Below are 17,138 nucleotides of genomic sequence, written 5' to 3'. Positions count from 1 at the left end.
CCTTCAAAGGAGTAAGCGTCTTTTAATTTCATGGCTGCAATCACCATCTGCAGTGATTTTGGAGCCCAGAAAAATAAAGTCTGACACTGTTTCTACTGTTTCCCCATCTATTTCCCATGTAGGGATGGGACTAGATGCCATGATCTTCATTTTCTGAATGTTGAGCTTTAAGCCAACTTTTTCACTCTCCTCTTTCACTTTTATCAAGAGGCTCTTTAGTTCCTCTTCACTTTCTGCCATAAGGGTGGTGTCATCTGCATATCTGAGGTTCTTGATATTTCTCCCGGCAATCTTGATTCCAGCTTGTGCTTCATCCAGCCCAGCGTTTCTCATGATGTACTCTGCATACAAGTTAAATAAGCAGGGTGACAATATACAGCCTTGACGTACTCCTTTTCCTATTTGGAACCAGTCTGTTGTTCCATGTCCAGTCCTAACTGTTGCTTCCTGACCTGCATATAGGTTTCTCAAGAGGCAGGTCAGGTGGTCTGGTATTCCCATCTCTTTCAGAATTTTCCACAGTTTATTGTGATCCACACAGTCAAAGGTTTTGGCATAGTCAATAAAGCAGAAATAGATGTTTTTCTGGATCTGTCTTGCTTTTTCAATGATCCAGCGGATGTTGGCAATTTGATCTCTGGTTCCTCTGCCTTTTCTAAAACCAGCTTGAACATCTGGAAGTTCACAGTTCACGTATTGCTGAAGCCTGCAGCTTTTAAATGTCCCTATATTGTGTTAGCTCCATCCCATAAATTTGATATGTTGTGTTTTCATTTTCATGTATCTCAAACTATTTTTTATCTTTTCTTGTGATTTCTTCTTTGATCTTTTGGATATTTTGGAGAGTGTTGATTAATTTCCATTTATTTGTGAATTTCAGAAGTTTCCTTCCATTGTTGATTTTTAAGTAGAGTCCATTATGATCAGAGAACATGGTTTGTATGATTTCAGTCCTTTTACATTTTACTGAGACTTGTTTCATGGCCTGGTACATGATTTATCCAGGCTCCCCTGGTGGCTCAGTGGTAAATCACCTGCCAATGCAGGAGATGTGGTTTTGATTCCCGGGTTGGAAGATCCCCTGGAGGAGGAAATAGAAACCCACTCCAGTATTCTTGCCTGGAGAATCCCACGGCAGACTATAGTTCACGGGGTTGCAAAGAGTCGGACATCACTGAGTGACTAAACAACAACAATCTCTTTTTAAAATCAGAAAAGGTATTTAATAAATTTAAAGGTATTTAAAGAAAAGGTATTTACATGAATTTAAGACATCAAAGACTACAAAACTGATAGTAAAAATGACAGAATACAAATGCAATTTGTAAAGGAGAAGGTGGAGCTGTTAGTAGTGATAAACTAAGAATCCTATGGGAATTTCTCCTACTAAACTGGTAGCATATAGAACATGTGACTACCTTAAGTTCCTTTTTCCTCATCTTCGCTTTGTCTAAAGCCTCAGTGATGTCCCACCAGAAGGGCAGCTTTCCAAGACTGCAAGAATGCCTTCTTCGTGCACATACACATGCTGGGGCTTGTGTGGCATGTAGGTGTTTCTTTGGGCAGGGAGATAGAAACACCTAGGAATATGATTTAGTCCTTAAAGAATAAAGGAACCCACTCAAAGGGGAGGATAAAGTTCCAAACAATCAGCAACATTTTTTTGAGTACCCATCAAATGCAAAGCGCCTCACTCAGGCTCTTGAGAGTGGTTCAAAAGGGAAAAAAAAGTAGGAAACACAGTTTATTTTCAAAGAAATAGACTGATCCTCAAAAGCAGAAGATACTCTTTACTATTTAACAACTCCCAGTGGGCTTTAAAATCTACATTCTACCTGTGGGAGCATTTTCCCCCTTTACTCAAGAACCCTATTGTAGGTCCCCAGAGGAGGCGAGGCCAGCTCTGTTTCTCCAGTACAAGTGCTCAGCAGCAACTGTGCCACCTATGTGCTCTCCACAGGACTTCTGCAGAAGTTGGCGTCTCCAGGGCCACAGAGCTCCCCCTTAGCACTTAGTGGGAGAGTTGACCACTTGAGAATAAAGGAAACGTATGTGAAAATATTTGGCATATTTAAGTGGTGTGTGTAAAGGGAATGTGATGTCTAGCTTTGTGTTTTTCCTTCTTTCCTGGGACCAGTTTGAGCAATTGTTATCAGTTAGTAGAAGTTGCAAGTCTGAATAGAAGCGCTCTGTTCTGTCCAAAGGGTGAATATAGCTGATGATTGAAAACTTGCCATTTCTAGAGAGAAAGAGGTGGCAGCAGCTGTTTCGCAGATGTTAGGCAGTGGTGAGAATTCTGGCCCTTTGTCTTTAAGTGTCATATTACACAGACTTCAACTTTTTCATTCAGCACTTTATTCAAGAGACAGGAGTGAAGGACGAGTCTTGAGCCTGAGCCACCAGAAGGATGGAATTACTTTAACTAAATAAGCAGAGGCAGACTCAGGGAGAAGTTCACTTTGGGACATGTGAAAGGTGAGACATCTACCAGACATGCAAATAGAAATGCTGAACAGGCAGCAGAATATGTGCATGTGGACAGATCAGGGCTGGAATGTGCATTTGGACGTCATCCACATATATGAGACTGAGATGCCCCAGGAGAAACTGTAGTCTTAAGACAGAGAGCCTAGACTGAGCCCTGGAGCTGTCCTGTGTTTCAGAACAGAAAGATGGGAGGAACCAGAAAGGAGACTGAGTAGCAGCCATTGAGGAGAGGAGGGAGTCCTGAAAACCAAAGGAAGAAAAATAAAGTGATCATTTGTTGAAGACACTGCTGGTAGGGCAAGTAAGGATAAAGAAGATGTGCCTTGGATTTTACTACGTGGGAGATGTTAGTAGCCATAACAAGGGCAATTTATGAGGAGAGGTGGGGGGAGAGGTCTGAGTGAGTGGGCTCAGAAGAGAAGGGAAGAGAAATTTCAGACAAGAAGGGTAGGTTATATTGAGGAGTTTTTCTGCAGAGGGAACAGAAAGAGTAGTAAGCTAGAAGGGGAAGTGAGGTGAGGAGTGGAATTTTTTTTTAAGTAAAAGAAATAATACCATATTTGTATACTAATGGAAATGTCTTTTGGTTGTTATTTAGCACTGAGTTGTGTCTGACTCTTTTTCAACCCCATGGAGGTAGCCTGCCAGGCTCCTCTGTCCATGGGATTTCTCAGGCAAGAATACTGGAGTGGGTTGCTATTTCCTTCTTCGGGGGATCTTCTTGACTCAGGGATCAAACCATGTCTCCTGCATTGGCAGGTGGATTCTTTATCACTGAGCCACCAGGAAAGCCCAATGGAAATGTCTAATAGGAAAAAAAAATGTTAAATTGCTAAAGCAATTCTCAGAATACTCAACACTTTCTAACTTTGTGCCAAAGTTTGTTCTTACTTTTTGCACAACAAGTGCCGGCAATTCTGGTCAAGGAAATAGCTTCTGTAGAGACAAGTGGAAAGGCTTGTAGCACTCATTTGAAAGCCACAGTCTCTGTATCCTGGAGCCCAAGGACAGGGCATGTGGGTGAAAATGCTGACCTCGTTGTCTCAGCTTTGATGGGAGGATGCGTTTGTTTTCTAGGCATCCACACAAATACCACCCATGCATCCTTTTTGTGCAATGAAAGGTCATAAGAAAACCTCCATAAAACAGATTTGACTGTTTCATTTGTGATAAGTTGAAGGTACAAAAATCAAAGTTTCCCTTTACCTTAGAAATAAGTGTTTCCAAAGAAAAAGCTGTCTGCAGAATTATACTGGAAATTTTGTTGTTGTTCAGTCACTAAGTCACATCCAACTCTTTGAAACCCCCATGGACTGTAGGATGCCAGGCTCTTCTGTCCTCCACTATGTCTTGAGTTTCCTCAAATTCATGGGAAATTTTATTAGTCTGGTGCAAAAGTAATTGAGGTTTTGCATTGTTGAACTTTGCTGTTTGATATTGGAATGCATTCTTAAATGTGGTTACATTATATATCATTTTAATGCACATGTCTTGTAGTATGTTTTTTTTTTTGCTAATGACTTATTACTTGCTGTTTATTTTATATTTATTTTAGACTATAGAAATGATGTTAGACAAAAAGCAAATTTGAGCGATTTTTTAAAAATTTATTTTTAATCGAAGGATAATTGCTTTACAAATTGTGTTGGTTTCTGCCATACATCAACATGACTCAGCCATAGGCATACATATGTTCCCTCTTTCTTGACCCTTCCTCCCACCTCCCGTCCCATCCCAGCCTTCTAGGTTGTCACAGAGCACCGGTTTGAGCTCTCTGGGTCATACAGCAAATTCCCATTGGCTGTCTGTTGTACGTATGGCAATGTATATGTTTCCATGCTCCTCTCTTCATTCATCTCACCCTCTCCTTCCTCCTCCCCAACCCTTATCCATAAGTCTGTTCTCTATGACTGTTGTACATATATATGATGGAATATTACTCAGCCGTAAAAAGGACCACATTTGAGTGAGTTCTAATGAGGTGGATGAACCTAGAGCCTATGATAGAGTAAAGTAAGTCAGAAAGAGAAAAACAAGTATCATATATTAACACATATATATGAAATCTAGAACGATGGTACTGATGAACCTATTTGCAAGGCATCAATTGAGTGATTTTTTTTTAGTTCAAAATGGGTCATAAAACAGCAGAGACAACTTGCAATATGAACAATGCATTTGGCCCAGGAACTGCTAACAAACATACAGAGCAGTGGTGGGTCAAGAAGTTTTGCAAAGGAGACCAGGCCCTTGAAGATGAGGAACGTAGTGGTGGCCATTAGAAGTTGACAGTGACCAACTGAGAGAATCACTGAAGCTGATCCTCTTATAACTAGATGAGAAGTTGCTGAAGAACTCAGTGTTGACCATTCTACAGTCATTCGGCATTTGAAGCAAATTGTAAACGTGAAAAAGCTCCATAAGTGGGTGCCTCATGTGAAAGTTGCTCAGTCATGTCTGACTCTTTGTGACTCCATGGACTATACAGTCCATGGAATTCTCCAGGCCAGAACACTGGAGTGAGTAGCCTTTCCCTTCTCCAGGGGATCTTCCCAATCCAGGGATTGAACCCAAATCTCCCGCACTGCAGGCGGATTCTTTATCAGCTGAGTCACAAGAGAAGACCTGGGTGCCTCGTGAGGTGACCTCAAATCAAAAAAATTGTCATTTTGAAGTGTCGTCTTCAAAAGTGCAATGAAAAGTAGATTTTATACAACAACCAGCGATGACCAGCTTAATAGTTGGGCCGAGAAGACTCTCCAAAGCACTTCTCAAAGCCAAACTTGCACCAAGAAAATGTCATGGTCACTGTTTGGTGGTCTGTTGCCCGTCTAATCCTCTATAGCTTTCTGAATCCCAGTGAAACCATTACATTGGAAAAGTATGTTCAGAAAATTGATTAGATGCACCAAAAGCTTCAATGCCTGCAGCTGGTATTGGTCAACAGAATGGACCCAATTCTTCTCCAAGTCATTGCCTGACCACACGTCCCACAACCAAAGCTTCAAAAGTTGAATGATTTGGGCTACAGGGTTTTGCCTCATCCCCCATATTCACCTGACCTCCTGCCAACCAACTACCACTTCTTCAAGTGTCTTCACAACTTTTTGTAGGGAAAATGCTTCCACAACCAGCAGGAGCCAGAAAATGCTTTCCAGAAGTTCATCAAATCCTGAAGCATGAATTTTTATGCTATAGGGATAAACAAACTTATTTCTCATTGGCAAAAATGTGTTGATTGTAATGGTTCCTATTTTGATTAATAGAGGTGTGTTTGAGCCTAGTTACAATGATTTAAAATCACAGTCCAAAACTGCAATTACTTTGTACCAACCTGAAGTACTTAGTTTTAAAAAAGGTTTCAGGCATTGTCTTCAATGTACCTGCAAATAATAAATTTCAATTTAGGAATTGATTTATTAGGCTATGGTTTTTCCTGTGGTCATGTATGGATGTGAGAGTTGGACTGTGAAGAAGGCTGAGCGCCAAAGAATTGATGCTTTTGAACTGTGGTGTTGGAGAAGACTCTTGAGAGTCCCTTGGACTGCAAGGAGATCCAACCAGTCCATTCTGAAGGAGATCAGCCCTGGGATTTCTTTGGAAGGAATGATGCTAAGGCTGAAACTCCAGTACTTTGGCCACCTCATGCAAAGAGTTGACTCATTGGAAAAGACTCTGATGCTGGGAGGGATTGGGGGCAAGAGGAGAAGGGGACGACAGAGGATGAAATGGCTGGATGGCATCACTGACTTGATGGACATGAGTCTGGGTGAACTCTGGGAGCTGGTGATGGACAGGGAGGCCTGGTGTACTGCGATTCCTGGGGTCGCAAAGAGTTGGACATGACTGAGTGACTGATCTGATCTGATCTGAGCCCAAGTTTTCTTATATCAAATCAGTTCATTTCTTCCCACATTTCACTGAGATTCTTTACTAGGCAATGCTTTCTTAACCTACTTTGAACACACTAGAGTGTTAGAAAATATTGAAACTACTGTTTATATAAAAATATTTTGTTAACCTGATTTTTAAATAACTGAGAAAAACTTCCCCCTATACATATGCTTTAGAGAAGTTTTAAATAATTGATATCTTCCTAAGCTTTACTTCGAAGAAGGCAATGGCACCCCACTCCAGTACTTTTGCCTAGAAAATCCCATGGACGGAGGAGCCTGGTAGGCTGCAGTCCATGGGGTCGCTAGAGTCGGACACGACTGAGCGACTTCACTTTCACTTTTCACTTTCATGCATTGGAGAAGGAAATGACAACCCACTCCAGTGTTCTTGCCTGGAGAATCCCAAGTTCAGGGAAGCCTGGTGGGCTGCTGTCTATGGGGTTGCGCAGAATCGGACACGACTGAAGTGACTTAGCAGCAGCAGCCGCAAGCTTTACTTAAAAAAAAAAAAAGAAAACCAGTTCAATTAGGACTTTTCAGTATTCCACCTGTTACTGTTCCTAGCAGAGGAGAGCAAATCGTACTCTGAAGAATACATGGTTATGGTCAAAGTAGCCAATAAAATCATTATATTTCTTTGAAATCTCTTTTTAAAATATTAACATCCAAATGAATATTTCACTTTACACTATAATAACATCATACTTTTAAAAGTATATTCAAATGTTTTAAATGATAATTTGAAAGGAAAGAAATATTCCACTTGTCCCATTGGTTGAGTGAAGAGGCTGCTTTTCATGGATTCTGTCCACGTCAGAAAACTGGGCTGCACCGAAGGCAGCTGACACCAGTACCAGATTCACCATCTTGGCAATTCTGTCCTCTATTTTGGAGTCTCAGTGTCTCTAGAACCCACACCCACACCCCAGCAAAAAGACAAATATTTTTTTCACTGCTTTATGGGCTATAAAAGGGAAAATGCTGAGGAAATATTGTTAGAATGCTGCTGGAGAGAGAATTACGGTGCAGTTTTCAGGTTCCTGTGATAAACAATTCTAGCAGTTGCGACATCCCACTCACAGGCCAAGTAACCCGTGTCATATGATCTGCTCTGTGACCCAGTCAGCCTTTTTTTTTTTTCTTTTTTACTGTTTCCACAGAATTCTTGTCAGAGCCCTTTTATGTTGAAGAAGATGACTAATGATGTTTTCTTTTTTTAAAGGAACACTTCCCCCCCCTCCACCACTACCCCCCCACTAGCTGTGCTGAATCTTTGTTGCTGCTCTCTGGTTTTCTCTGGTTGCAGTGAGCTGGGGCGCCTCTCTAGTTGCAGTGCATGGGCTTTTCACTTTTCTGGCTTCTCTTGTTGAAGAGCACAGGCTCTAGAGCATGGTTTCAGTAGTTGTGGGCAAAGGCTTAGCTGCCCTGCGGCATGTAGAATCTTCCCGGACCAGGGATCAAACCCATGTTCTCTGCATTGGCTGCTGCTGCTGCTAAGTCGCTTCAGTCGTGTCCGACTCTGTGTGACCCCAGAAACGGCAGCCCACCAGGCTCCTCTGTCCCTGGGATTCTCCAGGCAAGAATACTGGAGTGGGTTGCCATTTCCTTCTCCAATGCATGAAAGTTAAAAGTGAAAGTGAAGTTGCTCAGTCGTGTCTGACTCTTCACGACCCCATGGACTGCAGCCTACCAGGCTCCTCCGTCCATGGGATTTTCTAGGCAAGAGTAGTGGAGTGGGTTGCCATTTCCTTCTGCAGCATTGGCAGGTGGATTCTTAACAATTAGACCACCAGGGAAGTCCTAATAATGTTTTCTGTTTCACTAGAGCCAAAACTTCCTCTGTGTTTAAATGAACCAAGAATCTCAAAGAAGTAGTCCCTAGTCTTTATTTTTATTATAGCAGTTTTACTGATATATGGAAAAATTACCTTAACACCTTTGCAATTGTTATCGGAAATTATTTAGACTGAAAACAAACAAACTAGAAGATATTTAGTAAGACAACTGAGTGAGACTTGATCATCAAAATGAACAAATTAGTCAAGCAATCCAGGGTTTTGTCTTTGGTCATCACACATCTTTTTTGCCTAACAAAAAGCAAGTCAGCCTTGAGTTTGAAACTTTAACCCAGTGTACTTCCCCCATCCTGTATTATTTTGAACCAACTCTTAACTATCATATGATTTTATCATAAATATTTCAGTATACCAAAACGTTTGATTAAGGGCAATTATGTCAGGAAATTGGGTTGGTTTACAAGGGCCAATAGTTTTGTGTATAACTCAAGTAGTAACAGTGATTTATGAGGTGAGAAACTTAGAAGGTAAATAAGTATCAATTGTATAATAGATATTTCAGCCTTTCTGGACTCACTGAGAAGTCACATGTTTGTTTGTCCACTCGGGTCAAAGTATAAGCCATGTGGGTCACAGATATCCACGAAACTTGTTTCTGCCTGTGTAGCAACCTGCATATTCACTTTTAAAAAAAGGCTCCAGAGCTAATATCAATGGGTTCCTTGATTACAACAAAGAATGCCAGAGTTTTCAGTCACTCTTTACACATAAAAATTTTCTACTGTACATTATGCATTCAAGAAAAACACAAGTTTGACTGACATGGGAAAGCAGAATTTTGCTAATTTTACTTGCACATGTGTCACAAAACCCTTATAAGAGGCAAACGTTTTAAACATTTTTTTCCACATCCTGAAATAAAACTGACACTGTCTGAAAATGTACCATAGTTATCCTAGAGCTTTGAGAACTGCAGTTAAAATCCTCCAAGAACGAGTATGTCCCTGCTCAAGAGTAGAACGAATCTGAAGCCTTTGTGATGTGTGTGTATTTACTGGCTAGAGGAGGAAATGTGAAAAATGCTCTAGGGGCCTGATGTGTGCAAGACTTCAAGCTGCTCCCTCTCCACGTTAGAAGGTATTAGGGGAGTAATTTCTTGGTTTGGAGGAGAGTGCAATAGGTAATTATTTTCTTTTCCTTCCCACCTCTTGCTCTCTTTTATTCCTCATTCTTTGAACCAGCCACTGAACTCATCACCCTTTTCCTATCTTTCCCCACAATTTTATGCACTGGAGCAGAGGGAAGGGGAAGTTTGTGAAGAAAGGAACCCTTTCAGTTTTTTTTTCCTCCCCTTAGAGGGTCTCTGTCCCTGCTCTTGAATAGTTATTGATAGTTTTATTCATTTTGTGGGTGCTGGTCAAAGTGTAATTATCAGCAGTTATTATGAAAAAAAAGCATGCCAATCCTGTCTCATGAAACTTTATTCCTGGCAATGCTATTATTTATATAAAAATGACATGACATTAATCAGTGTTCATTCATTCAGTAACTATTATACACCTGTAAAGTACCTGAGTGTGAGGCAGCTAGGAGGAATCAGAAATTAATTTTTAAAAATGGTCCCTGACCTTGAGAAATTTACCAAGAAGATAAAAGTTTGTCTGTACATAAAAACTATAATACAAATTGAAGTGTGGCATGTTCTATGTTGGTACTTCTTTTAAAATGGTCTGAGACCACCTCCTAAATCAAAATCTCTGGTTGCTACACAGGAGAATCTGCATTTTAGCAAGCCTTCCAAGGTGAGTCTCATACACATTAAAGCATTTTATATGTCTTAACGTTTTTTTTTCTGGGAGAATATGAGAAAGGGATCAATTTCAGCATAAAAAGAATCAGAGGGCTTCCCTGGTGGCTCAGATGGTAAAGCGTCTGCCAGCAATGCACGAGACCGGGGTTTGATCCCTGGGTTGGGAAGATCCCCTAGAGAAGGAAATGGCAACCCACTCCAGTATTCTTGCCTGGAAAATTCCATGGACAGAGGAACTTGGTAGGCTACAGTCCATGGGGTTGCAAAGAGTTGGACACGACTGAGCCACTTCACTTCTCTTCACTTCCCTGGTGGCTGTGGATGAGAAATCGCCCGTCAATGCAAGGGACACAGGTTTGAACCCCTAGGGGCAACTAAACCCAGGTGCCACAACTACTGAGCATGAACTCTGGAGCCTGGGAGTTGAGTTACAACTACTGAGCTCATGCGCCACAACTACTGAAGTCTGCTCGCCTAGAACCTGTGCTCTGCACCAGGAGAAGCCACCACGATGAGAAGCCCACACACAGCAACGAAGAGTATCCCTGGCTTGCTTAAACTAGAGAAAGCTAGCATGCAGAAAAGAGGACCCAGTGCAGCTAAAAAATAAATAAATAAGAAAAGGGAATCAGAAAAAAAAAAAAAAAAGACAAAGGAAAGAAAATGAAGAAAATGTTATGACTTTTTCCAGTAATGAATAAATGACCAAGAAGAAAGTTTTTTTTTCCCCAAATTTTAAACTTTTTATTTTGTGTTGGGGTATAGCTGATTAACTATGTGGTAGTTTCAGGTAAACACTGAAGAGACTCAGCCATACATTAACATGTATCCATTTTCCTCCAAACCCTCCTGTCATCCAGGCTGGCACATAATATTGAACAGAGTTCCATGTGCTATACAATAGGTCCTTGTTGGTTATCCATTTTGAATATAGCAGTGTGTACATGACCTTCCAAACTCCCTAACTATCCCTTCTCCCTGACAACCATAAGTTCATTTTCTAAGTCTGTGGGTCTCTTTCTGTTTTGTAATAAGTTCATGTGGATATGAATCTTTTTAGATTCCACATATAAGGGATGTCATAGGATATTTCTTCCTCTCTGACTTACTTCACTCAGTATGACACTTTCTAGGTCCATCCATGTTGCTGTAAATGGTATTATTTCATTCTTTTTAATAGTTGAGTAATATTCCATCACATATATATGTACACATATATACATATATGTGTACATATATAGATATATATCTCATATCTTTATCCATTTCTCTGTCAATGGTCATTTAAGTTGCTTCCACATCTTGGCTATTGTAAACAGTGCTGTAGTGAACATGTATGCAGGTATATACGGGGTGCATGTATCCTTTCAAGTCATGTTTTTCTCTGGATATATGCCCAGGAGTGGGATTGCCGGGTCATATGGTAGCTCTGTTTTTAAGCAATGTCCATACTGTTCTCCATAGTGACTGTACCAATTTACATTTCCATCAGCAGTGTAGGAGGGTTCCTAGAAGAAAGTATTATTAGACTCTTCTCTTGATAGCTGATGTTAAGAATGTCATTAGTTCAATTCAGTTCAGTTCAGTTGCTCAGTCATGTCCGACTCTTTGCGACTCCATGAATTGCAGCATGCCAGGCCTCCCTGTCCATCACCATCTCCCGGAGTTCACTCAAACTCACGTCCATCGAGTTGGTGAGGCCATCCAGCCATCTCATCCTCTGTCATCCCCTTCTCCTCCTGCCCCCAATCCCTCCCAGCATCAGAGTCTTTTCCAATGAGTCAACTCTTCGCATGAGGTGGCCAAAGTACTGGAGTTTCAGCTTTAGCATCATTCCTTCCAAAGAACACCCAGGACTGATCTCCTTTAGAATGGACTGGTTGGATCTCCTTTCAGGCCAAGGGACTCTCAAGAGTCTTCTCCAACACCACAGTTCAAAAGCATCAATTCTTCGGTGCTCAGCCTTCTTCACAGTCCAACTCTCACATCCATACATGACCACTGGAAAAACCATAGCCTTGACTAGACAGACCTTTGTTGGCAAAGTAATGTCTCTGCTTTTCAATATGCTATCTAGGTTGGTCATAACTTTCCTTCCAAGGAGTAAGCGTCTTCTAATTTCATGGCTGCAGTCACCATCTGCAGTGATTTTGGAGCCCAGAAAAATAAAGTCTGACACTGTTTCCACTGTTTCCCCATCTATTTGCCATGAAGAGATGGGACGAGATGCCATGATCTTCGTTTTCTGAATGTTGAGCTTTAAGCCAACTTTTTCACTCTCCACTTTCACTTTCATCAAGGGGCTTTTTAGTTTCTCTTCACTTTCTGCTATAAGGGTGGTGTCGTCTGCATATCTGAGGTTATTGATATTTCTGCCAGCAATCTTGATTCCAGCTTGTGCTTCTTCCAGCCCAGTGTTTCTCATGATGTATTCTCATAATATAGTCATTATGTAGCAGATAAATCACTTTCAATTGAAGATTAGGTAGAAAGTCCTAAATTACACAGTTGGGTGAATTTGAAATACGGATATTTTCCTTTGTACTTGCCTTTAGGTTTGAAAAACTGCTGGAAATGTAATTTGAGCTCAGAAAATTTGTCTGTTTATAAAGCAACTTGATATGACTTATGATTGAAACAGAATTGGTTATCATCAAAACCACTTTACCATGCTATGAGTTTTGCACCTAGCACTATTTTACCTTGTAACTTTAGGTTGACTTTATTAAGAAACACAATCAAGTCTGCAGCAAAAACTCATTTCCAAAGCTACTTTGTATTCAATAATAGTTCAGTTCAGTCATTCAGTAGTGTCCGACTGTTTGCGACCGCATGAATAACAGCACGCCAGGCCTCCCTGTCCATCACCAACTCCCAGAGTCCACCCAAACCCATGTCCATTGAGTCGATGATGCCATCTAGCCATCTCATCTTCTGTCGTCCCCTTCTCCTCCTGCCCCCAATCCTTCCCAGCATTAGGGTCTTTTCTAATGAGTTAACTCTTCACGTGAGGTGGCCAAAGTATTGGAGTTTCAGCTTCAACATCAGTCCTTCCAATGAACATCCAGGACTGATCTCCTTTAGGATGGACTGGTTGCATCTCCTTGCAGTCCAAGGGACTCTCAAGAGTCTTCTCCAACACCACAGTTCAAAAGCATCAATTCTTCGGTGCCAATGATAGTAAGTGAGGGCAATTCTCTTTCACAAAAATTTTCAGTCTCAACCTGGGCTCAAAAAATTGTGTTAGAAACTTTATCATTGCTAAATCATTGAGCCACTTCATGCGAGGGCAAGTCAGGATAGTCATACAATTCTTCAGTCATTTAAAACTCTGTATTGACCCCTCCAATAATGAACAACTGAACAGTATCGGTAACATCTGTAGCCATAACAGTAACCCATCAAGAGCCAAGGAAAACCACTCGAAATCATTTGCCTTTATGTTTAATTGATTATTGATGTTGCTCCCAATGTCTTCAACTCCTGTAGCAACGTTTTGCGCCAAAAGTGAACTTGCCAGGAGTAAGTGGCTTTCCTTGCTTGGCTAACAAATGAGCCAGTAGGAAACTTGCTTTCATTGCAGCCTTTTTTCCATTTTTTTTTTTTTTTTTTGGTGAAGAAACTTTTCTGTGATGAGATATTCCCTTTAAAATTTTCCAATTTTTCTGATTGTTCCTCACCAATCAGTTGGGAATATTGTGACTAATATTTAGACTGGTAATGTCAGCACAGCCATAATGTCATTGTATAATAAGCACAAGGCTTTGCCATCTCATTTGATCAAAATAATGCACGTTCCATTGTGCCTTGGAGGCATTTGAAATCTACTCTGCTTGTTTTGACATGATGGGTATGCACTGGTAGTGAGAAAAGAAATGTCACAGATAGGGTGATACATAAGGCACTTGAAACACTGTCAAGTTCTAACTGTGTCAGTGTGAGTCATCACTCTTGAGTGGCGCTGTGAAGCAGTGATGATAGCGCCATGGAAAGTCTCTGTCCCAACTTACTCAACTCTGCCACTGTGAGCACACGAGCAACCACGACAACGCAGAGGGGAACATGCATGTCTGGATTCCATAAAATGTTATTTATGGAGACTGAAGTGATAATTTCATGCAGTCCTTCACATGTTGTGAAATATTCTTCTTCTTTTGATATTTTTCAACTACTGAAGAATGTCAAAGCCATTTTTAGCTCCCAGGATGTTAATAACAGGTGGCAGCCCAGATTTGGCCTGCATGCCATAATTTGCTGAATCCTGCTCTAGAGGATGAGCAAAGGGAAGAGTTTTTTAAGAGAAAACCTAGCAAATGGCACTGGAACTCTCAGTTCTGTGTTGAACCCAGAGAAAGCAGTTTCTGACAATGTGGGGGCAAACTTCAGATATAAGTGGATGGTAAGAAAGTGACTATGAAAAATATAAGCAATCCTTTCATGAAATTTCCCTCTGAAAGGGGACAAGGAAATGAGAGGTAGCTGGGGGATGATGTAATTTAAGAGAAAATTTTGCTGTTATTGTTGTTAAAATAACAACATTTGAAGTTTGAACATGACCACTTAACCTTTATTTCCTCTTTCTTTTTTAATAAGGAAACTAATACCTTTCTTAAAGTTCATTAGGAAGGTCAGATGAGATAAAGTATATTCTGTACCCAGACTGATGCCTAGCTTATGGTAGGTTCTCAATAACTGATATTAATATTCATATATGTTCATTATTTTTTGATAAAAAACCAACAGAGTTCATGCTTCGTACATTACTTTTCTATTAGATTCCTAAACTATCTTATTTAAAATCAAGACTGTACTCCTACTGAGGTGTTTTGGAAATTGTTAAATAAATTGGAAGTTTACCAGTTGGTCAAGATTTCATAACTTCAGTAATTTTGATTTTGTAACTCTCTCAGCTTTCCTTCTAGTCTGTGCTTAATCAATTTAGTCTGTCTCCATGTGGGAGCCACTTTCCCTTTAGATCTTTTTCATAATCTTTTAAAACCATAATACAGTGATACCAGCCCTTATACAAATGAATCATACAAATCATACACTGATTTGGTGTATTAGTGAGTTTATTTTTATTCTTACTAGTTTTTTTTAATGTAACTTTGTGTGTGTGTGTGTCCTGTACGTCATACATGGAGTTACCATATGACCCAGCAATTTCACTCTGGGTCCACAGGAAGATTTGTACACAAATGTTCATAGCAGCATTATTCATAATTTCCCCAAAGTGGAAATAACATACATATTCACCAAATGATGAATAAAATGGGAAATAACTGCCTGACAGAATTTTGTTGAGCCATAAAGAAGAATGAAGTGCTGACATGAGCCACAAAGTAGATGAAACTTGAAAACATTTTGCTAATGCTAAGTGAAAGATTTCCATCACAAAAGACCACATTTCGTATGGTTCCATTTATTAAATTGGTAGAATAAACAAACCTATAGAGAAATGGCAACCCACTCCAGTGTTCTTGCCTGGAGAATCCCAGGGACAGGGGAGTCTGGTGGGCTGCCGTCTATGGGGTCACACAGAGTCGGACATGACTGAAGTGACTTAGCAGTATAGAGATAGAAAGTAGATTAGTATAGTGGCCTAGGGCTTAGAAGAGAAATGGAGAATGACTGCTAATGAGTATGCAGCTTCCTAGTGGTGGGGTACTTAACCATTTCCTGTTTGATAATCGGGTATCTGGAGTCTCTGTGGATATGTTTCTGTTGAATATTTTGCTGACGGGGTCTACTCATGCATCTGTCTGTCTTTGGTTGTGTGTGGTATTTTGTATATGAAATTTTATTTTTAGAAACAATTTGAAGCCTAGATAAATACTATGTTGCCTCAAAGAAGAATTTTGATTGCTTTTTTCCAAGTACCTGGGAGTGCCTGCAATCAAGTAATCACTTTAACCTAATTCCAAGCTAGAGATTTTCTGGGCTACTCAGATGATTTGAAGCTGAGCTGTAGACAGTGCAAGGATTGGTTCACTTCCACTTTAATTCCTGGTGTGCAACCAGATAGTGTGATTTGGTGAAATTCCCTCAATTTCTTCATCATGCTATTTAGAATTAGCTGTCTAAAGGCTGCACATGATTAGGTACTAAAGTGGACTAAACAAATACTTTTCTTCACTTTCCCCTGAAACTGCCCTAAAATGATAGTAATGTAATAACAAGGTAAAAACCCAAAAGGGCTAAGAGAAGGGAAAAAGAGAGGACAGTGGATGACAGCTGCCCTAAATTTCTGGGGAGTCAGGACAGCTGATGGAGGAGTGATGGCTAATCCAGACAGCATGGTACAGGAAGCAGAGGCCAATGTGAGTCAGTTCACCACAGAATCCCACAGAATATGTGTTGTTCCCATTATCAGTCGCCAGGCATTGGGGGCAACAACAACTTGCATTCATGTTTTATTGTCCATAATATGCACTTACTGTACTACCTCAAGGATACTTGAACTCTCACATGTATTGCCAAAGTCTGGTCAGGTGGACCCCTGATCTAATACAACTGGACAACATTCTAATACATTGCTGCTAAGTCGCTTCAGTCGTGTCCGACTGTGCGACCCCATTGATGGAAGCCCACCAGGTTCCCCCATCCCTGGGATTCTCCAGGCAAGAACACTGGAGTGGGTTGCCATTTCCTTCTCCAATGCATGAAAGTGAAATGTGAAAGGGAAGTCGCTCAGTTGTGTCCGACTCTTAGCGACCCCATGGACTACAGCCTACCAGGCTCCTCCATCCATTGGATTTTCCAGGCAAAAGTACTGGAGTGGGGTGCCATTGCCTTCTCCATCTAATACATTATATTGATGATATTATGCATGCTCAGTTGCTGTCATGTCCAACTTTTTGTGACCCCACAGACTGTAGTTCACAAGGCTTCTCTGTCCATGGGATTTTCCAGGCAGGAATACTGGAGTGGGTTGCCATGCCCTCCTCCAGGGGGTCTTCCCAACCCAGGGATCAAACCCACGTCTCCTGTGGCTCTTGAACGGCAGGTGGATTCTTTACCACTGAGCCACTGGGGAAGCCCTTTATGACCTTAGTAAGGTCTCTTTAGCTTGCTCCTCAATTTTTGAGAAAACAGTATCATCAGAGGACTTCCCCAGTGGATCAGCAGTAAAGAATCAGCCTGCCATGT

General features: G+C 40.8%; 1 long non-coding RNA gene across 1 annotated transcript in view; it reads left to right on the top strand.

The window, feature by feature from the left end:
• The window catches only part of LOC129621524 (uncharacterized), a 38,146-nt gene that overhangs the window by 16,501 nt on the left and 4,507 nt on the right, over positions 1 to 17,138 (top strand). The gene's annotated exons all lie outside the window — the stretch shown is intronic.

Source organism: Bubalus kerabau, chromosome 10 (genome assembly GCF_029407905.1).
Source record: "Bubalus kerabau isolate K-KA32 ecotype Philippines breed swamp buffalo chromosome 10, PCC_UOA_SB_1v2, whole genome shotgun sequence".
NCBI classification, from domain to species: Eukaryota; Metazoa; Chordata; class Mammalia; order Artiodactyla; family Bovidae; genus Bubalus; species Bubalus kerabau.
The sequence above is the reverse complement of the archived record's forward strand: the minus strand, read 5'-3'. Positions and strand labels throughout refer to the sequence as shown.